This window comes from Pan paniscus, chromosome 7 (genome assembly GCF_029289425.2).
Source record: "Pan paniscus chromosome 7, NHGRI_mPanPan1-v2.0_pri, whole genome shotgun sequence".
Lineage (NCBI taxonomy): Eukaryota > Metazoa > Chordata > Mammalia > Primates > Hominidae > Pan > Pan paniscus.
Window position 1 is genome coordinate 92,764,033 of NC_073256.2, and position 24,490 is coordinate 92,788,522.

Here is a 24,490-nt window from a genome sequence, read left to right on the forward strand (position 1 = left end):
TCCCTTCTCTTCTGTTTTCTGTGACCTTTAGCTCTGATTTTCTTCTGCATCAGGCTCCATGACCACACTTGAAGAGGGCATGGGAGACTGAGTACTGAGTAGCTTTCTTTTCTTTTTTTTTTTTTTTTTTCTTTGAGACACAGTCTCGTTCTTGTCCCACAGTCTGGAGTGCAATGGCACGATCTCAGCTCACTGCAACCTCCGCCTCCCGGTTTCAAGTGATTCTCCTGCCTCAGCCTCCTGAGTAGCTGGGATTACAGGTGCGTACCACCACGCCCAGCTAATTTTTTGTATTTTAAGTAGAGACAGGGTTTCATCATGTTGGCCAGGCTGGTCTCGAACTCCTGACCTCAGCTGATCCACCTGCCTCGGCCTCCCAAAGTGCTGGGATTACAGGCGTGAGCCACCACACCCGGTCCTGAGTAGCTTTCTTAGCGCCTGCTTTCTGCTTCTGAATGTTAGGAGTCCAAAGGACATATTAAGTAACAAATGACCACAATCTCTTTTTCTTCAGGTAGGTGATAGTACAGTTCTCCCAAAACAGTTTTGTATCTAACTCTGGTTAGCACAATTTGCCAATTGTACACTCATGATTCTTTTTGAAAGATATCCCTCTCTCTACACTTAATTGTTGGTAACTTTAAAGTCCAATCATCTGTGAAAGAGCCACTTCTTCAGATGTCTTTCATTGAGCTATTTTGACCAATGGAAAAATTTTACTTCATTCTGCTGTAGAATATTTACTCACATAATACTACACTGACCCTCTTCCAGTTTGCCTGTTTGCTCAGTTTTTGTTTTCTAGAATCCTCATGCTTCTTTTAGGCTTCATCTTCCCTCTTGAAGTGTTGTTACTTGGCCATGTTTTCTATATTAGAAACACCATGTTTCAGACAACGCTGTTAATTGAACCTTCACACACTTCCTGGATTCCAAATCTTCATTTTCCCTCTTATGCTTTTTCAAAATTTCACAAACAAGCCAGAGATCTTTGCCAGTTCCACACTTTTCCCCATTTTCTTCAGTTCCCTGTGCTTGAAACTCACTCATTTGTTTTGTCACTTCTACTACAACAAATAGAAAAGAAGAACAAGGACCGTATCTGTAGACACTTTAATATGTAAGTATCAAGGAGAAAAAGAAGAACCAAGTGAAACTGAGAAGGACCAACCAACAAAGGAGGGGAAAACCAAGAAAGTGGGGTATCCTAGATGCCAAGTGGAGAAAATAGCAATTGTCCTCAATGCAGTTAAGGATATCTCATTTATCATGAGATGAAGACTGGATATTGACCATTTGGTTTAGCCACACAGGTCACTGGTGACTTGGGGTAGAGTGGTTTGGGTGGAGTGATAAGATTGGTGCCTAACTGCAATTGGTTGAAGAGGAGATGGAATCTGTGTCTTGTTTCTTCATTAGGTAAATAAATTTCTCCCCCTCTCCCTGTTTCTTCAGTTCTGCATCTCTGCCAATCATCTCAGTCAAAATTGAACCATCCAAGTAGCTAGAGCTGCAAAGGATGTTTCCTTAGAAAGTGGGAGAGATGGGGTTATTATATCTATTTTAATATGTTGTCTTCATCTCATTCATTGGTCTGATCTGCTTGTAGAACCCCTGAAACCATGATTGTATTTTACCTCACCACTTAGCCTCAAGGTTAGCACTAAGTAGTTTAATTTTGGAGACAGTTTTCTTACCCTTCTAATTCAGAGTGTTTTTCTTCCTATCAAATCAAATGCCAGCTGGGACTAGGATTTAAGGGGCTGAAATTATCAGGTTTTGTTTCAAGGCAGTTGGAAAAAAAATAGAGTTGATGGGAGTCTTGGGTTCTATCCCTGATTCTAAAATAATTACGTGATTCAGTCAAGTTCTTAGTTGTAAGGGTATCTGGGCAAATTACTAAGAAAATGTTAGCTCTGAAGTGAGAGAGTCTTTCTGGTTTCCCATATCCATAAAAGTCAATGCCTTATTGCCCTCAGCTCTTCACACAATTTTTAAAAAATCAACATATTCTTCCCAAATGTCTGAGGCGTTAGATAATATTATTCATGTTTTAGAGATTTGGAAATGGAAGCTAAGAGAGTGTAGGTGATTTACCATGTTTTAAAGTTGATAAGAAGGAGAACAATTTATGATTGCAAGCCATGAAGCCAAATGGCCTATGTCTGCAATCATGGCTCTGTAACTTACTAGCTGTGTGACCTTGGACAGTGACCTAAATCCTGAGACTCAGTTAATTTAACGGTGGAACGGGGCTAAGGCCAGCATTTGCCTATGGATTGTTGGGGACATTAACTGTGATAATCCAGGTAAAATGCTTTAATATTCCTCAGCATGCAGTATGTCTTCAATAAGTATTAACTCAGAATGAAATGTATTTCCTTTTCTCTTTAGTATCGGATCTGCCACTTGCATCTGAAGTATATACCAATTGACTATCTGGTCTTTTAAACCCCATTTTTATTTTGGAACTCTACTTGTTGGATTATCTGACAAACTAAAACAGTTTTTAAGGAACAAATTAGTATAAAAGTAAGAGGAATTTTATCATTTTCTATCAATTTCCAATACCAAAACTAACAAATTGAGACAGCTCAAATTTGAAAATGTGTAGAGAGGAAGATCACCACTAAATCACTTCATTTATTTTCTCTTTCAAAAATATATATTTGAAAAAAGGAAAGTTGCATTAGAAAAAGGGCTGTTACCCTACTACATTTCCCCCAGTGATTGATTGTATTTTCTCCCAGGAATTGAAGAAAAGGAGAAGACAATATAAGGGATGATTGCATCAAAAGTGTGACACGAATAAAAGAATCAAGAAATCACATATGTCTGCACAGAAGTTAACTAATAAATCAAAAGCATGTTCTTAGCTAAGTCAGATGTTTCTTTGAAACAGCATATGGTGCAATTCCAATATACTGTATATTCAGCTACCTAACAGGCTGTCTTGTTGCTTTCAACTAGTGAAAAATATGGCAGCACAAATGTTTATAAGGCTGGTAAAATATTTTAACTTTATTTTATGCCCTGATTAGCTATTGCTGGCCTGGCAATTACATTGTAAAACCTAAAATCATAAATGAAGAAAATAACCTGTTGGCAGGAGTGAACACTAATTGTTACAACGTCCTATATTAAACCTGTTCATAGTTTCTTTTTAGTAGTTATTTTGATGTAAAATTTAAGAAGTTTTCTTTTATCCCATATCAAGACTGTATTTTAAAAAGTTGTGGATTTAAATTTCTGCATCATTTGTAGAATTGAGTCATAAAATTAACATTTTCATCATAATTTTAACCAAATCAAATCCTCATGATGGAATCATGCCTTAATCAGGAAAGAATGGAGATTATAACCCTTAAAAATATTATGATGGTAGTATCTTGCTATAAAGGATAAATAAATCCTAGTATAATTGAAGAAAAGTAGTTCACATGAAGTTTTACACTTTGAGATACTAAAAAGTTTGTGACCATGTGAAGGTTACACTTTGAAATACTAAAAAGTTTGTGACTATGTGAAGGTGGCTGTGGGTGAATGTAACTTTGTAACCAAAGGAGAAACTACTATAATTAATTGACAATAGTAGGAGAAATAATTTTCAGTGAATCATTATGCTCTCCGTTTTTTTCAGGATTATCTTTAATTGCCATTATATTATAAGGTTAATGGGAGTCAATGTCAAATCTGAAAACTATATTATACCCCCATACACACCTTGACCCAAAAATGCAACCACTCATGTTTTTTGGTCATTGATAACAAGTGGAACAGTCTTGTACAGTAAATTGTTGAGCCCTGTATTTTATAAGACCCAAAAAAGAAGGAGAGTTGGAGGATATCAGTGAAAGGGTAATTTTGGAATAGAAAACTGATAAGGGAGACATTGGTATAATTTTATATCCAGCTCTTTTACTCTCTCTACATGTGTAAATATGCAAGTTATTATGAGTGAATACTCAAGACCACATTCAGCAGCATCCATGGAGCACATGAGAAGTAAGAGTGAACTCTTTCCCACCTGTGTAGATACTTAAGTGTTCTGAGAGGGCCCTACAAGTACTTTGCCAGGATTCTGAAAACCATGTTTTTCTGCTTATTTCTTCTTATCATTAGCCTTACTCATTATTCCCCAAGGCCACTAATTCTGTGTTTATGTCTGTTCACAGCATAGAGCTAACATTAGTAGCTTATGAGAGCATGGTGCTGTCAGTAACAGCAAAACAACTAATGGAAATGTTATGCGAAAGCTCCAGATGGTCAGATGTTGGTGGGACTGGTTATATGTTGTAGAAGGTATTACTTGTTTGATTTTTCTTCCCCTCAGTTTCCTAAATAATGTATTTGAAAGAAAAGAAGAAAGAAAATGGCACTAGTGAAGTGTTTCCTCCATGATAGGTACTTGGCACACATCATCACAATCATTTTCCCAGTGATCCAAGCCCAAGACCAATTCTGTTCAACGTTGAAAAATATTAAAAAGACTTGGCACAATAACTTGCTGACTCAGCATCAGGCCATCCACCTGAATGGCCTTGCCAATTGCTTGTGCTCCACTTGTAATAACTGGTGTTGTCAAGCCTTTGACTAAAAATGTGACCTTTCCCTGGCTCCTACTTAATTTCTCCATAACTTATCCTTGTCCTTGAATCTTATCCAGCTTTACCTAATACCAAACTCCTGAAGGCCTTTGCAACTTTTTCTGTTTGCATGTACAAACTTCTTGTCGCTTGCAGCTGCTTTCTACTGGTAGTTGGGTTCCATCTTCAGGAGCTGCTGCTCCAGGCTGGGTTGCCTGACTGCTTGCATTTCTTTGTTTGCTGTAATTCCCTAACATGCCACATGTGGATTCAGAATTACTCTGCCTACTTTGGGATCCATCCCTAGTAGCCTCCTCTTTTTATTCTTGTCAGCCTAACTTTACTGTCTGACCTTTGCTGTGTGCTATGGTTCTTTGATTATAAGAACAAGGAAGGACAGTATGTGCCGAGGGACTGGAAACACGGCAGTGGTGAAAAATCTGAACTTTGGAGTTTTCTCTGCTTTGGAACTGTCCTGGAGAGATTCTTCCATTTCTATTTTTCCTTTCTAATTGTATGGAGAAGGGATTTGTGAAGCCTTGATTAATTCGAAGCTAGTGGGTATGTCATCTCACAGGTAGTGATTTTGGCAGCTATTTTGAGTTTATTCACATGTCAGTAGCTGTAATTGCAAGCTTCTTTCTTGTTAATTCCTGGAGTTGCCTGTCTTCTTCCCCTGCTGTAAAATTTTGTCCCTCTCTGAAACAGAACACATTTTTTTCCTGATATGCAAAGCACACTCATTAATTTCTCACTTAGTGATGATTCATTAATCATAGAAGGGCATGTAAGCTTCAGTAAAAGCAACTCCTTTAATTTAATTTAACAAACATTTATTGAGTGTTTAATGTGCAAAGCAAAGCGCAAAGCATGAGACCAAAGAGACCCAGTTTGGGTGATATGTAAATTATTTTTCATCAGGATAAGTGTTTAATAAACTTTTCTGAATCAAATCTAATTGGCAGAGACTTTATTAGGGCTTTCAGTTTAGATAATAAGTTCTAAAATAAACTGTTTAGTAATACACTTAAAAGAAACATATTCAGAATGTTTCCATAGAGAATAAATAACTATATTGGGAAGTAACTAATCTATAGTTCATATTCCACTAAAAACAGTGTCTAGTCAATATTAAAACCTGCAAAAAACCACTGGCTGTGCTTTCCTTGTGTGCTCTGTTTCTTCTTTGTAGTTTCCATTATGTAGGAATAATACAGGGCTATAATCAGAAACACAGAGATGAAATGATATTTGAGCAAAACTAAGATACAGTGTGAAGTGGTTATTTTATTTAAATTAATTATATGTTAAATCACAGAATCATGAAACGTTAGGAAAGATGACAACCTGGAGATCAATCCAATTTCAATCATTTTACAGGTAAGGAGGCTCAGATCCAGGGAGAAGATGTGATTTGCCTACGGTTGCACAACTAGCTGGAATTAGAAACCAGCTTGTGGTTTGTATCTGAAGTTGTTAAACATGACTCTTTGGATAGTAAGAAATGGAAAACAGTTCAAGCTAACTTTTGGAAAATTTGGGGTCACACCATTAAGAAGTCAGTGAATTGCAGTCATGGCTTGATCTAGGGGTATCAATGCTTGTAGTTTCATTCACTTCTCTCTCTCTCCATCTTCAGAATTGGCTTCTTTCTCTAGTGGCCTTATTTACTCCTCCTGGGGACAGGCTTCACTCAAAACAACAAAAACAATGGTTTCACAGCCTAGTAAATTAGAAAAAAGGTTAATATTTTTAAGTTTCATATAATTAAAAATAATATAGTTGAAACTTGACTTAATACTAACGACTTAATACTTTTGGAATGTTGCAAAAAAGTGGGAGGTATTGATGAGGAAATTGTTTACTATATTGGATGTTATTGCAAACATTGAGTAATTTTTGTCAGCATACTATACTTTCCTCTTTCCATAACCTTCCCCCAATGCTTCAAACATATCCACTAATAATTAGCAAACCCACCTTTCATACTCTGTCTTCACCCCCTTATTGTCAACTGTAAAAATCCAGGTAAACAGCATAAAAATCATATCTATATCTATCTATATATATATCCATAGGTGTTTGGGAAATGGGAGGTATTTGGTTACATAAGATTTTTAGTGGTTATTTGTGAGATTTTGGTGCACTCATCACCTGAGCAGTATATGCTGAACACAATTTGTAGCCTTTTATCACTCACTCCTTTCCCAACCCTTTCCCCTGAGTCCCTAAAGTCCATTGTATCATTCTTATGCCTTTGCATCCTCATAGCTTAGCTCCCACTTATGAGTGAGAGCATATGATGTTTGTTTGGTTTTTCATTCCTGAGTTACTTCACTTAGAATAATAGTCTCCAATCCCATCCAGGTTGCTGTAAATGCTGTTAACTCATTACTTTTTATGGCTGACTAGTATTCCATCATATATATATATATAGTATATATATATATATATGATGTAATGATATATATACGAGATATATGATTTGTGATACATATATGTGTGTGTATATATATATATATATATATCGCAGTTTATCTGCTTGATTGATAGGCATTTGGGCTGGTTCCATATTTTTGCAATTGCAAGTTGTGCTGCTATAAACATGCATGCACAAGTATCTTTTTCTGATAATGACTTATTTTCTTCTGGGTAGGTACTGGGATTGCTGGATCAAATGGTATTTCTACTTTTCGTTCTTTAAGTAATCTCCACACTGTTTTCCATACTGGTCGTACTAATTTACATTCCCACCATCAGTGTAGAAGTGTTCCCTTTTCACCGCATCCACGCCAACATCTATTATTTTTTGATTTTTTGATTATGGCCATTCTTTCAGGAGTAAGGTGGTATCACGCGATCATCTCAGTAGATGCAGAAAAAGCATTTGACAAAATCCAGCATCCCTTTTTGATTAAAACCCTCAGCAAAATTTGAATACAGGGGACATACATCAATGTAATAAAAATCATCTATGAGAAACCCACACCAACCTAGTACTGAATGGAGAAAAGTTGAAAGCATTCCTTCTGAGAAGTGAAACAAGACAACGATGCCCACTGTCACCACTTCTATTCAACATAGTACTGGAAGTCCTAGCCAGAGCAGTCAGACAAGAGAAAGAAGTAAAGGGCATCCAAATTGGTAAAGAGGGAGTGAAACTGTCACCGTTTGCTGATGATATGATTGTATACCGAGAAAACCCTCAAGACTCCTCTGAAAAGCTCCTAGAACTGATAAATCAAGTCAGCAAAGTTTCAAGATACAAACTTAATTTACACAAATCAGTAGCTCTGCTATACACCAACAGCGACCAAGCTGAGAATGAAATTAAGAACACAACCCCTTTTACAATAGCTGCAAAGAAATAAAAATAAAAAAAATACTTAGGAATATACCTAACCAAGGAGGTGAAAGACCTCTACAAGGAAAACTACAAAGCACTTCCAAAAGAAATTATAGACTACACAAACAAATGGAAACACCTTCCATGGTCATGGATGGATAGAATCAATATTGTGAAAATGACTATACTGCCAAAAGCAATCTGCAAATTCAATGCAATTCCCACCAAAATACCACAGTTATTCTTCACAGAACTAGAAAAACAATCCTAAAATTCATCTGGAACCAAAAAAGAGCTCCCACAGCAAAAGAAAGACTAAGCAAAGAGAATAAATCTGGAGGTATCACATTATGTGATTTCAAACTATACTATAAGGCCATAGGCACCAAAACAGCATGGTACCAATATAAAAATAGGCACATAGACCAATGGAACAGCATAGAGAACCCAGAAATACAGCCAAATACTTACAGCCAGCTGATCTTTGACAAAGTAAACAAAAATATAAAGTTGGGAAAGACACCGTATTCAACAAATGGTGCTGGGATAATTGGCAAGCCACATGTAGGAGAATGAAACTGAATCCTCATCTCTTACTTTATACTAAAATCAACTCAAGAAGGATCAAGGACTTAAATCTAAGACCTGAAACTATAAAAATTCTAGAAGATAACATCGGAAAAACCCTTCTAGACATTGGCTTAGGTAAAGATCTCATGACCAAGAGCCCAAAAGCAAATGAAACAAAAACAAAGATAAATAAGTAGGACTTAATTAAACTAAACAGTAAGCAGAGTAAACAGACAACCCACAGAGTGGGAGAAATCTTCACAATCTATACATCTGACAAAAGGACTAATATCCAGAATATACAAGGGAATCAAACAAATTAACGAGAAAATAATAAACAATCCCTTCAAAAAGTGGGCTAAGGACATTAATAGACAGTTCTCAAAAGAAGATATGCTAATGACCAACAAACATAAAAAATGCTCAACAGCACTAATGATAAATGAAATGCAAAGAAAAATATCTTATTAAAAAAAGGTTCACAGCCTGGGCAACATAGTGAGACCTTGTCTCTTAAAAAAAAAAAAAAAAAGCCAGGCGTGGTGGCACATGCCTGTAGTCTCAGCTAGTCTTGAAACTGAGGTGGGAGGATCACATGAACCTGGGAAGAAGCAGCTGCAGTGACCTGTGATAGCATGACCACACCCCAGCCTGGGTGACAGAGAAAGAAACCATGGCGAAAAAAATAGTTTAGGTGCCTTTATATTTATTTGATTCTGGCTTATGTTCATGCTAATTATATTGTAATAAATATTATTGAGTTAATAAAGTAATGGGTAATTTGCTTAGAACTTTCCTACATACATTAAAAGCACTATTAGTTTTTTTTAATAAAGAAGTAAAAACGTTTTGAAAGTTCGTCTTCTTTAATGTGATTATTTTGTGCCTGTGCATAATCAAATTCGGTCATTATAGTTCAAGGCGTTACATACTCATTGAACACTTATAAAGTTCTTTTTAGAATGAGTTGTCAAATAAATGAGAACATACAAATATATGTTGACTTGCACATTTATAAACAAACAAACATCTGACCTGGAGGCAAAGAAAACTAACAGTTCTCAACCACTTCTAGTCTTTATTGCTAATTAATAATTCTACCTTTATAATGTAGATGTTATTCCGAGGGAAATTATTAAGTAATTAGCCTACTATAATATTAAGGGGGGAAGCTCAGTCTGATAGTATAGACTTACTTAAACTTCTAAGTCTCCATCCTCATTGGAAAACTAGTGATAGTAATAGGATCTAAATATGTGCCAGACAGAAAGAAAACACCCACATTTGATTGCAAATCCCAACTTGCTTTCTTTCATTCTTATTTTGTATACCTCAAGCTGGAGCATGCAAACCACTGTATTTCTCCCCACTCACACACACACACACTTATGCACAAGGGAATGTGGCAGTTTGTCATAAGTGACAAGTCAAAAGATAAATAAAGCAAATCATACTCCAGCACCTTTACATACAAAAGTTTCTGAAGAAAGTTAAATAATTTAACTACCGAATAATGTACAGTGTTTTAAAGATCAAAAGAAGCATAGATATATTATAGCTCCCTATTTCCCTAGTTCCTATGATTCATTTGAATATTCTAGCCAGACCTTAGAAGCTCAATTCTGTGAGTTCCTCATTTTCAGTTATCTTCGCTCTTATTACCATGGCCATCTCACTCCATAGAAATACTCTGGATCTGAAGGAATTTTGAATTCCTTTGCCTCTGAGAGATTAAGTTATAATATCTTATTCTTAGCACAATCTCTTAGTTTCCTAACTCATTCTTTGAGAGCTCTGTGTCTAGAAATCTGTTCTTTCTTCCTATTACTCTCTTTTCTTTCTGGCCTCTGGATGAGGCTTATTTTTTCTCAGAGTAGACTCTGTTAATGTCTCCAGTTCTCTTCACCTGTTATCTGCTACTGTCTGTGTGCTGTGACCTTCAATCTTTCTCCATCTACCCAAACTCTATATTCCACTAGAACTAAAAGTACTGGAAGTTCCATGAATGTGCCCTGCTGCTATGAGTTTTTGTTCCTTTGCTTGTGCCACTCTGTACTTGAAATGCCTGTCATACAAAGGTACATTTAATTTTAAAGTCTTTTGGTGAAAAATTTCTGTGAAAACTTTCCCCCTAGATTAAATATATTACTCATTTATTTGGTGCCCCACAGTGATCTGTATCCATTACGGCACAGCACACATTACACTTGTTTCCATTTTTTTGATGTTTATGTCTGCCTTCCATGGCTGTTTAATTTCTGTGGGCTCAGCGTCAGTGTAGTGCCTAACATATAGCAGTCAGTTAATAAGTATTTATTGGATACATTTTTTAAATGAATTAAGCAAGGAGAAATGCTATTTCCCTGGAAAAATTACAGTTTTTATTTTTCCAATAGTAAGGCATATGCAACTTTCACCATCCCTGCCCTCTTTTCTCTGGCAACTGGGAAGGAAGGGGCACGTGTGAGAACAAAAGTTATTAGCTATGTTGACCCTCGTTGTTGGTAATTTGAATTCTGTATTTTCTCCTATCAAGAGATTTGCATTATTAATTTTAGATTATGTGATTTTTAAAAACAAGTTATACACAAGTGTGTGTGTGTGTGTGTGCATGTGTGTGCAGAAAGAGGTGGATAAAGTATTTCAATAGGTACTATTTCAGAAAATAATATTTTTCTTGATACTTTCTGATGCTTATAAATGTGCTAGATTATTAAATTTTTTCAATATACTATAAAATACATTTCTAAGATTACTATTTTATATGGAAGAATATTTTCATATTAAAAAAGAGTATTGCAGCACCAATACGGTAATTTTACTATTTTAAAATGTATGATTAAAATAAATGCACTGAAATGTAAATATCTCAAATAAATATAATACTTAATTCCGTAAACTTTAATTTTCTTGCTGTAAACATTACCTATGGCTCCTGAAAATGTCCAGTCAAATATTTAGAATGAAATGCACAAATAGTATTGTAATAGACAAAGAAGCTCAAGGTCTATGATGTAGATTTTGGGGAAATTTAGGGAAAAACATTGAAATATGTGAATTCATTTTCACATAGAAAAAATAAGTAGAAAAACATACCAAGCCAATCACTTAAGTCTGAAAGTTTAGTAAATTTGGTTTTCACATCAGAGATAGCTAGCTAATTATGTCAAATGTTGGTATATATTTTAAAGTTTTATGAATAGTAATGAAACAGGTCTATGATCAAATCCATCATAATTAGGCATATCAACTGTATAATTTGCAGTATGTTAATCGAATAAAATATATTGTATGTATGTATAAATTTTGGAAACTCTTAGAATGAGTGAATTCATGGTTTATTATATAATTCACATTTACTATAAACAGAGTATAATTGATATTAGTACTATTGATATATTTTGGACAGTTAGCAGTGGTGTGCTGGTAAATGTTTAGTAATTTGCTCTCTGAGGGAAAAATTCCTAATTTGTAATATTTGCCAGTTTCTGTGGTGTAAATGCATCTACCCCAGCCAATTTCAAGTACTAATGTGAGGCCGCTGAATGCAGAATTAGGATTCTGCATTCCTAATTAGGAATCTGCATTCCACTGAATGCTTCAGCACAGGAGTCATCTCTTGCGAGCTCCATAAGCCAGCTCCAGAATACTGCCAAATTCTTATGCTTCTGGAGATATCTAGCAGCAGCTCACTTTTTTGATTTAGATACTTGTAATAAAGTGATAAAAGAAGCCATTGTATATGTGGGACAGATTACCCTGAAAAGCTGTACTCAAGGATACATTTTCTTTCTCTGAATTTCCTTTAGCAATTATAGTCAATGAAATTTGAGTTATCTATCTATCTATCTATCTATCTATCATTTTGCTAATTAGGTATGAGGCAGTAGTAATTTTCTAAGAAATACATAGAAATTTTTGAATGTGAGAAGGCTTTATATACATCCTTTGTGTTGTCTGGGCTGCTTGAGCATAGCTTTTTAATTGGGGCCTATCTTTTGTTTGCTTTGATAGGTCTCAGAAAATGAGAAAATATTAATTTCTAAGCATGTTCTGTTTGAATGTACATTATCATTGATAAGACATAGTGACACATTATTACTTACTTTTCTTTATTCAGATTTTAAAAATTTTTCCAGGATCCTCCCACCTAAGCCTCCTGAGTAGCTGGGACTTTCAGGCATGTGCCAGCATATGCAGCTAATTTTTTGTATTTTTGGTAGAGATGGGTTTCACCATGTTTCCCAGGCTGGTCTTGAACTCCTGATCTCAAGTGATTCACCCACCTTGGCCTCCCAGAGGGCTGGGATTGCAGACATCAGCTGCTGTACCTGGCCTCAATGCTGTTAATTTTTTTTTTATATGGGGTGGTTCCAAGATGGCCAAATAGGAACAGCTGCAGTCTACAGCTCCCAGCATGAACAACGCAGAAGACGGATGATTTCTGCATTTCAAACTGAGGGGACCAGTTCATCTCACAGGGGATTGTTAGACAGTGGGTGCAGGACAGTGGGTGCAGTGCACCGAGTGTGAGCCGAAGCAGGGTGAGGCATCGCCTCACCCGGGAAGCACAAGGGGTCCGGGAATTCCTTTTCATAGCCAAGGAAAGGGGTGACAGATGGCACCTGGAAAATTGGGTCACTCCCACCCTAATACTGCGCTTTTCCGATGGTCTTAGCAAATGGCACACCAGGAGATTATATCCCGTGCCTGGCTTGGAGGGTCCTATGCCCATGGGAGCCTCGCCCATTCCTAGCACAGCAGTCTGAGATCAAACTGCAAGGCGGCAGTGAGGCTGGGGGAGGGGCACCCATCATTGCTGAGGCTTGAGCAGGTAAACAAAGCAGCCAGGAAGCTTGAACTGGGTGGAGCCCACCACAGCTCAAGGAGGCCTGCCTACCTCTGTAGACTCCACCTCTGGGGGCAGGACATAGCCAAACAAAAGGCAGCAGAAACCTCTGCAGACTTAAATGTCCCTGTCTGACAGATTGGAAGACAGTAGTGGTTCTCCCAGCACACAGCTTGAGATCTGAGAATGGACAGACTGACTCCTCAAGTGGGTCCCTGACCCCCGAGTAGCCTAACTGGGAGGCACCCCCCAGTAGGGGCAGACTGACACCTCACATGGCCAGGTACCCCTCTGAGACAAAACTTCCAGAGGAACGATCAGGCAGCAACATTTGCTGTTCACCAATATTCGCTGTTCTGCAGCCTCTGCTGCTGATACCCAGGCAAACAGGGTCTGGAGTGGACTCCGGCAAACTCCAACAGACCTGCAGCTGAGGGTCCTGACTGTTAGAAGGAAAACTAACAAACAGAAAGGACATCCACACCAAAACCCCATCTGTACATCACCATCATCAAAGACCAAAGGTAGATAAAACCACAAAGGTGGGGAAAAAACAGAGGAGAAAAACTGAAAATTCTAAAAATCAGAGTGCCTCTCCTCCTCCAAAGGAATGCAGCTCCTCACCAGTAATGGAACAAAGCTGGATGGAGAATGACTTTGACAAGTTGAGAGAATAAGGCTTCAGATGATCAAACTTCTCCGAGCTAAAGGAGGAAGTTCGAACCCATGGCAAAGAAGTTAAAAACCTTGAAAAAAGAGTAGATGAATGGCTAACTAGAATAACCAATGCAGAGAAGTCCTTAAAGGACCTGATGGAGCTGAAAACCTTGGCACAAGAAGTACATGATGAATGTGCAAGCTTCAGTAGCCGATTTGATCAACTGGAAGAAAGGGTATCAGTGATGGAAGATCAAATGAATGAAATGAAGCAAGAAGAGAAGTTTAGAGAAAAAAGAATAAAAAGAAATGAACAAAGCCTCCAAGAAATATGGGAATATGTGAAAAGACCAAATCTACGTCTGATTGGTGTACCTGAAAGTGACGGGGAGAATGGAACCAAGTTGGAAAACACTCTGCAGGATATCATCCAGGAGAACTTCCCCAACCTAGCAAGGCAGGCCAGCATTCAAATTCAGGAAATACAGAGAATGCCACAAAGATACTCCTTGAGAAGAGCAACTCCAAGACACATAATTGTCAGATTCACCAAAGTTGAAATGAAGGAAAAAATGTTAAGGGCAGCCAGAGAGAAAGGTCAGGTTATCCACAAAGGGAAGCCCATCAGACTAACAGCTGATCTCTTGGTAGAAACTCCACAAGCAAGAAGAGAGTGGGGGCCAATATTCAACATTCTTAAAGAAAAGAATTTTCAACCCAGAATCTCATATCCAGCCAAATTAAACTTCATAAGTGAAGAAGAAATAAAATACTTTACAGACAAACAAATGCTGAGAGATTTTGTCACCACCAGGCCTGCCCTACAAGAGCTCCTGAAGGAAGCACTAAACATGGAAAGGAAAAACCAGTACCAGCCACTGCAAAAACATGCCAAATTGTAAACACCATCAAGGCTAGGAAGAAACTGCATCAACTCATGAGCAAAATAACCAGCTAACATCATAATGACAGGATCAAATTCACACATAACAATATTAACCTTAAACATAAATGGGCTAAATGCTCCCATTAAAAGATACAGACTGGCAAATTGGATAAAGAGTCAAGACTCATCAGTATGCTGTATTCAGGAGACCCATCTCACATGCAGAGACACACATAGACTTAAAATAAAGGGATGGAGGAAGATCTATCAAGCAAATGGAAAACAAAAAAAGGCAGGGGTTGCAATCCTAGTCTCTGATAAAACAGACTTTAAACCAACAAAGATCAAAAGAGACAAAGAAGGCCATTACATAATGGTAAAGGGATCAACTAAACAAGAAGACTAACTATCCTAAATATATATACACCCAATACAGGAGCACCCAGATTCATAAAGCAAGTCCTGAGTGACCTACGAAGAGACTTAGACTCCCACACAATACTAATGGGGGACTTTAACACCCCACTGTCAACATTAGACAGATCAATGAGACAGAAAGTTAACAAGGATATCCAGGAATTAAACTCAGCTCTGCACCAAGTGGACCTAATAGACATCTACAGAACTCTCCACCCCAAATCAACAGAATATACATTCTTCTCAGCACCACACTGCACTTATTCCAAAATTGACCACATAGTTGGAAGTAAAGCACTCCTCAGCAAATGTAAAAGAACAGAAATTATAACAAACTGTCTCTCAGACCACAGTGCAATCAAACTAGAACTCAGGATTAAGAAACTCACTCAAACCCACTCAACTACATGGAAACTGAACAACCTGCTCCTGAATGATTACTGGGTACATAATGAAATGAAGGCAGAAATAAAGATGTTCTTTGAAACTATGGAGAACAAAGACACAACATACCAGAATCTCTGGGACACATTTAAAGCAGTGTGTAGAGGGAAATTTATAGCACTAAATGCCCACAAGAGAAAGCAGGAAAGATCTAAAATTGATACCCTAACATCATAATTAAAAGAACTAGAGAAGCAAGAGCAAACACATTCAAAAGCTAGCAGAAGGCAAGAAATAACTAAGATCAGAGCAGAACTGAAGGAGATAGAGACACAAAAAACACAGCAAACTATCACAAGGACAAAAAACCAAACACCGCATGTTCTCACTCACAGGTGGGAATTGAACAATGAGAACACATGGACACAGGAAGGGGAATATCACACTCTGGGGTCTGTTGTGGGGTGGGGGGAGGGGGAAGGGATAGCATTAGGAGATATACCTAATGCTAAATGACGAGTTAATGGATGCAGCACACCAACATGGCACATGTATACATATGTAACAAAACTGCACGTTGTGCCCATGTACCCTAAAACTTAAAGTATAATAAAAAAAAATCAGTGAATCCAGGAGCTGGTTTTTTGAAAAGATGAACAAACTTGATAGACCGCTACCAAGACTAATAAAGAAGAAAAGAGAGAATAATCAAATAGACACAATAAAAAATGATAAAGGGGATATCACCACCAATCCCACAGGAATACAAACTACCATCAGAGAATACTATAAACATCTTTATGCAAATAAACTAGAAAATTTAGAAGAAATGGATAAATTCCTTGACACATACACTCTCCCAAGACTAAACCAGGAAGAAATTGAATCTCTGAATAGACCAACAACAGGCTCTGAAATTGAGGCAATAATTAATAGCTTACCAACCAAAAAAATCCAGGACCAGATGGATTCACAGCCGAATTCTAACAGAGGTACAAGGAGGAGCTGGTACCATTCCTTCTGAAACTATTCCAATCAATAGAAAAAGAGGGAATCCTCTCTAACTCATTTTATGAAGCCAGCATCATCCTGATACCAAAGCCTGGCAGAGACACAGCAAAAAAAGAGAATTTTAGACCAATATCCTTGATGAACATTGATGCAAAAATCCTCAATAAAATACTGGCAAACCAAATCCAGCAACACATCAAAAAGCTTATCCACCATGAAGAAGTTGGCTTCATCCCTGGGATGCAAGGCTGTTTCAGTATATGCAAATCAATAAACATAATCCAGCATATAAACAGAACCAATGACAAAAACCACATGATTATCTCAATAGATGCAGAAAAAGCCTTTGACAAAATTCAACAGCACTTCATGCTAAAATCTCTCAATAAATTAGATATTGATGGGGCATATCTCAAAATAATAAGAGCTATTTATGACAAACCCACAGCCAATATCAAACTGAAGGGACAAAAACTGGAAGCATTCCCTTTGACAACTGGCACAAGACAGGGATGCCCTCTCTCACCACTCCTATTCAACATAGTGTTGGAAGTTCTGGCCAGGGCAATCAAGCAGGAGAAGGAAATAAAGGGTATTCAATTAGGAAAAGAGGAAGTCAAATCGTCCCTGTTTGCAGGTGACATGATCATATATCTAGAAAACCCCATCATCTCAGCCCAAAATCTCCTTAAGCTGATAAGCAACTTCAGCAAAGTCTCAGGATACAAAATCAATGTGCAAAAATCACAAGCATTCTTATACAGCAATAACAGACAAACAGCCAAATCATGAGTGAACTCCCATTCACAAGTGCTTCAAAGAGAATAAAATACCTAGGAATCCAACTTACAAGGAGTGTGAAGGACCTCTTCAAGGAGAACTACAAACCACTGCTCAACAAAATAAAAGAGGGTACAAACAAATGGAAGAACATTCCATGCTGCTGGATAGGAAGAATCAATATCATGAAAATGCCATACTGCCCAAGGTAATTTATAGATTCAATGCCATCCCCATCAAGCTACAAATGACTTTCTTCACAGAATTGGAAAAACTACTTTGAAGTTCATATGGAACCAAAAAAGAGGCCACATTGCCAAGTCAATCCTAAGCCAAAAGAACAAAGCTGGAGGCATCACGCTACCTGACTTCAAACTATACTACAAGGCTACAGTAACCAAAACAGTATGGTACTGGTACCAAAACAGAGATATAGATCAATGGAACAGAACAGAGTCCTCAGAAATAATGCCACATATCTACAACCATCTGATCTTTGACAAACCTGAGAAAAACAAGAAATGGGGAAAGGATTCCCTATTTATAATAGGGAATATAATAAATGGTGCTGGGAAAACTGGCTAGCCATATGTAGAAAGCTGACACTGTATCCCTTTCTTACACCTTATATAAAAATTAATTCAAGATGGATTAAAGACTTAAATGTTAGACCTGAAGCCATAAAAACCCTAGAAGAAAACCTAGGCAATACCATTCAGGACATAGGCATGGGCAAGGACTTCATGCCTAAAACACCAAAGGCAATGGCAAGAAAAGCCAAAATTGACAAATGGGATCTAATTCAACTAAAGAGCTTCTGCACAGCAAAAGAAACTACCATCAGAGTGAACAGGCAACCTACAGAATGGGAGAAAATTTTTGCAATCTACTCATCTGACAAAGGGCTAATATCCAGAATCTACAAAGAACTCAAGCAAATTTACAAGAAACAAACAAACAAACCCATCAAAAAGTGGGCAAAGGATATGAACAGACACTTCTCAAAAGAAGACATTTATGCAGCCAACAGACAACATGAAAAAATGCTCATCATCACTGGCCATCAGAGAAATGCATATCAAAACCCCAGTGAGATACCATCTCACACCAGTTAGAATGGCTATCATTAAAAAGTCAGGAAACAACAGGTGCTGGAGAGGGTGTGGAGAAATAGGAACACTTTTACACTGTTGGTGGGACTGCAAACTAGTTCAACCATTGTGGAAGTCAGTGTGGCAATTCCTCAAGGATCTAGAACTAGAAATACCATTTGACCCAGCCATCCCATTTCTGGGTATATACCCAAAGGATTATAGAGCATGCTGCTATAAAGACACAAGCACACATATGTTTATTGTGGCACTATTGACAATAGCAAAGACTTGGAACCAACCCAAATGTCCAACAATGATAGACTGGATTAAGAAAATGTGGCACATAGACACCATGGAATACTATGCAGCCATAAAAAAGGATGAGTTCATGTCCTTTGTGGGGACATGGATGAAGCTGGAAACCATCATTCTGAGCAAACCATCCCAAGGACAAAAAACCAAACACCGCATGTTCTCACTCATAGGTAGGAATTGAACAATGAGAAAACTTTGACACAGGAAGGGGAACATCACACACCAGGGCCTGTTGTGGGGTGGGGAGAAGGGGGAGTGGGGAGGGATACCATTAGGAATATATCTAATGTAAATGACGAGTTAATGGGTGCAGCAAACCAACATGGCACATGTATACATATGTAACAAACCTGCACGTTGTGCACATGTAGCCTAAAACTTAAAGTATAATAAAAAAATTTGATTATCAATGACACCTCAATAAAGCTTATAAAATTCGGTGTTAAAAGGAAATTTTTTTCCAGATGCCATTATAGGTTAGTTCTGGAGACTCAAGTCTCTAAAGAGTTCTACAAAGGTTTTGCTTAGATGGAATATGAAATTTCTTTGTCTGTGTAAGTTGTAGAAAGCATTATACTGCGGAAGACAAAAACCTTGATTATATAGTAGATAGCTATAATATATAACATGCCCTCTGCTTAAATAAACAATATTTTAGGTAATATAAGTAAAAATTATACAAGGTCCTTAGTTCTAAAGCTAAAGTTTGAATGTCTGAATGTTTATTTTTAGATTTCCAGATGGTTCTAGCTTCACGTTTTACATACCATTTAAAGTCTTTGGAATTTATCAGAATTATATACAAACAACATGAAAAAATGTTTGAATCAAATAAAACCAGTTTCTGAGCTTTTGAAGTTTATGTATTTTTACTATGTTGTGACAGGTTTTCTAGAAGGATTTGTCTTCAAGAAATCCTGTCTCATTAGTCCTGAAAATATTTCTGCAAAACTAAGCTTGATCTTCAAATTTCTTTAGAACTCTTTCCTAAAGTGTACCAGAGTATAAAAATCCCATGAGATGCTTACTAGAAATGGGGTATATGCAGTAAAGTATAACCTTTAAAGAGATAAGATGCACATAAGAATGTTAAGGACTCTGACAAATCCTACAGAAAGTAAATCTTCAATATTTGTTTTAAAGCATTTCCCAGTGGTATTGACTATGGATCCTATTTTTATGTTATCCTAATAACATCCATGAAACATACTTCTTGGACTATCTTCTTTACATATCTTTTTGAAAAATATTGAATTTCCACTTTTTAGACTAATATTTTCCAAAGCATAACCAACTTAAAAATTCAGGAACAAGTTTCTACATTTTTTTAAGAAATTGAAAATAACTGACATTAATTCAAGAGATATAGATAGCTAAATAGAAGAATGATCATGGAAGGAATTCATTCTGATGTTAAATTAGGGCATTGCCTGTAAATATACCAAAGAATTTCGTGGATGAATGTTTTCAAACCTTCAAAGAGCAGGTAATTCCTGTGCAATTTAACTTGTTCCAAGAATATAAAATAAAGGAAGTATTCCAATTCTTTAAAAAAAAAAAACTAATATGACATTGACTCCAAAATCTGACAAAGAAACCACAAAAAAGAAAATGATAAGCCATCTTACTCATGAATATTAATGCAAAATAGTAAATAAAATCTAGAAAATAAAATACAGCATTACATTAAAAGAATAATATGCCAAGACCATATAGGGTTTATTTTAGTTGCACGAATGCTTAACAATATTAAATCTTCTAGTACCACTGACTACAGGTGAAAGAAGAAAAGTCCTTTGTAAAAAAGGAAGAGAATAATAACTTTAGGTAAAATTATATGCATATCTCAGACCATTTACAAACATCATTCTTGGTTGAAACAATCCAAGAAATCCTATTGAAGTCAGAAACAAGGCAGGTATGCCTAGTTTCCCCACTATTCTTTAATATTTTCCTGGAAATGTTATAGACAATAAAATTAGCCAAAGGAGTGTAACAATGATTATAGATATTGGGAAAGAAGGGACAATATTATCATTATTGATAAATGATATGATTATATATTTTTAAAATCCAAGAGAATAGGTAAAAATACTGGTAGAAAGAACAAAATAATTTAATAATGTGACTGGTCACAAAATACGTAACATGACTAACAAAACTGTAAGCAAGAAAATCATATAAGGAAAGGTATACCCAGCATAATCGCAACAAATAAATAAATTAAAACCCCAAATAACTCCGAATAAACCTAATTAAGAAATATACAGTTCCTAAGTAAAGACTGAGATTCAAATTATTTTGTCATATTTATAGTACTTAATATTATTATCCATAAGATATATACTAATAATATATGGATAATAATATATAGTATTGTTATAATACCATATGTTGTCATAAAAGATAATAATACTAAACATAATACTATATTATTCTTTTGTCATATTTATAATATTATATATTGCTATCCAAAATAAGGTATGTACCTTACAAATATGAAAAGATAATCTTGATTAACATTTCTATTAATTGCAATCCCAGTTAGAATCCAAACATAATAATTCTGAGGTTCATCTAGAATAACGAATATGTAAAAATAGGTGATACATTTTTGTATTTTCACATTTCTACCATGAATAACATGATAGAAAATAACATTAGCTGAGTAACAGATTATTCTTAAAACCTCACTGGCTTGACATAATAGAAATGTATAACTCATTAAAGTCACAGTCCAATGTGGGTTTATCCAATTGTATGTGCCTCTAGTGATCTTTTAGGAATCCATGCTTCTGACATCATGTGGCTCTATCTTCCTCTAAATCCTCTGAGACCTACCTATTAGAATTGTTTCTTAACCAGGTTGGCCTATATGCATTATACATCATCCCCAGGCCAGATCCCAGGCACAGTGTCAGTTAACTGCTCTTGGAACTAGAAAATAAAATCTAGCTGTATACACTAGAAGAAAATGAAATGTATTCTCACAAACAGAACAGTCTAGCAACACTTTTATAATTAGAAACAAAAAAGCAGATTTCAAAATATATGATGTACATCACTATATCTGTCTAAAAGAAAAATTAACAATACAATTAACCAAGAAATATCAATGTGTTTTAAAACATAAATAGATTTTCTCTACTGGATTGAATAAAACTATCTTGCAAAAAGAAACAAATTGTTTTTCATGTAATGGTGTGTGGAAACATGCCTTAGCATTCATGAACAGCTGGGCTAGTTGGAGGAACTAAGTGGGTGGATTTTCAAGTAGTTCTCAGTTCTTCATACTGTTTATTAAACAAAGCTTTCCTAAAAGTTTGTGTGGGCATGGTGCTTGCTTCTACATCTGGAACATAGAATGGACATGGCAGATGGAACTCAATCTGGCAAGTGTGCAGTACTGAAGACATCTTGAGAACACAAGTGTCTTTCAACGACTATTACAATCTGTGAAAACGGATTTTATGTTGTATGAATTATGACCTTGGGAAAGTATAGGAAGACGTTTTCTAGACATATTTTCTTTCTTTTTTTTTTTTTTTTTGAGATGAAGTTTCGCCCTGTTGCCCAGGCTGGAGTGCAATGGTGCCATCTTGGCTCACTGCAACCTCTGCCTTCCGGGTTCAAGCAATTCTCCTGCTTCAGCCTCCCAAGTTGCTGGGATTACAGGCGTGCACCACCACGCCCAGCAAATTTTTGTATTTTTAGTAGAGACAGGGTTTCACCATGTTGGTCAGGCTGGTCTCGAACTCCTGACCTCGTGGTCCGCCCACCTTGGCCTCCCAAAGTGCTGGGATTACAGGCGTGAGCCACCGTGCCTGCCTTCTAGACATATTTTCTAACTGTAAGTAGTTTATAGTATTTTTCTGAGAATCAATTACAATGATATATTCAGAATTATTATTTAATATGACATATTGTGCAAAATGAGGTAAACCTTTATCCTTTCCATCAACAGAGATTGCGTACCTACAGCACCTAGATGCTGTTCAAGGCACTGGGGGTGTGGTATTGATGAGAATGGCCACACTTCCTGTTTCAAAGGGCTCACATTCTACTTGAGGGTGAATGGTGGGCAGTGGATAGAAAATAAACATACAGACAAGTAGATAAGATAATTTCAAATAGTGATAAGTGCTATGAATGACATAAAACAGGGTATTGAGCTAAAAAGAGACTGGAAGGGGGCAAGGGCTGAGTGGATTAGCTAGACTGGCATGATCTCTCTGGGAAGGCAACACTGGAGCTGAGCCCACAAAGATGAGATGGGTAAATGATACAAAGGACACTCAGCACATGTTTGCTGAGTGAATGCATTTACTTATTTATTTTTTTGTTTTTTCTTCAAATTCATTTTACACCATGAAGTAAAAAATAAAATGTTTTCAGCAGCTCAGCTCAAATAACTTTAAATTCATATATAAAGCTTTTGCTGTATAAATGATCTAAATCAAATTATATGTTTTGACATCAGGCAGAATAGTAGCTCAGTCTGTCAGCTTTTTTATTTTTTTAACAGACATTTTAAAAGAACTAGGACTTTATTGTAAAGGTATCACTTAAAAGTAGTTACAGATGTAAACGCTGTGGCTTCTGCCCTCTGACCACTCACACCATCTCTGATTTCTTTAGCATCTTCCCTGACTCTTTTCCTCTCCAACACTATTTGTGTCATCATTGTTGGTGACTTCATCCTCATTGCTTACCCATTCGTACTAATGATGAAACCACTGTACCTGTTTCCTTATCTATAAATTTGGACTAATAGTTGATTCCTACCCAGAAGACTGATGTAAGAATAAGTTGCCATGATTTATGTGAAAATACTGTTATCATAAAGCACTACTTATTTTTTATTCTTCTTCTTCTAGGTTTGTAGAGCCTTTTCATGTAATAGTGTCATAATTTTTAGATGGGTATGTTGTTGACATTCTTCACAAGAAAAAAATTGCTCTTCTGGTTAATTAAATGCATATCTAAACATTACATAAAAACAATTTTCTAGCATTCCTTTAAAATGTAGCTTGTAAGAGGATGTGGATGATAATTCTCAGAAGATTTGTGTCTCCTCAGCTAACTGTCATCACTTTGGCTGGCTGTGTCTTCAATGAATGTTTCTGAAGACTTTGGTGATCATCATCCATTTTGTGAATGTAAGTTCTTAGGTTCAGAAAGATCACAGGACAAATAAAAAAAGAAAAAAAAAGCACACCACCTATCCTTGTGTTATGAGTATTCCAAGAGGAGAGAGTAAACTGATCAAAGAGTGCCCTGGAATATTTTTACATAATTGGCTTATGTAACTTGATTTCAGAGATAAAGCATTCCACAGGTTGAATGATAAGACTCTTGGCTACCTTCAATAGGCCTTTTAAAGATGTTATCAGTTTAGTGTTTAATATACGGGGCAGTGCAACGTGGTCAGGTAACGTGAAGTTACTTTTGTAAAGTCTTTCCTTTTGGCAGAGTTAATGGCAACTGTATTAGGCAAAGTTAATGAATTCCTCAGTTCCACTCTCAATTATACCAGAAATTGCTGTGATTTTCCATCAAAAGCTATTTAAGGACCATTGGTGGAAGGAAGATTTT

The 24,490-nt window shown here is 36.5% G+C and overlaps 1 protein-coding gene across 1 annotated transcript in view; it reads left to right on the forward strand.

Moving 5' to 3' along the window:
• LOC106635048 (uncharacterized) overlaps positions 1–24,490 on the forward strand; it is a 259,340-nt gene that overhangs the window by 28,549 nt on the left and 206,301 nt on the right. The window contains exon 4 of the mRNA XM_063606829.1: positions 23,959–24,054. The gene's annotated coding sequence lies outside the window, so the exon portion shown is untranslated. The remainder of the gene's footprint in view (positions 1–23,958; positions 24,055–24,490) is intronic.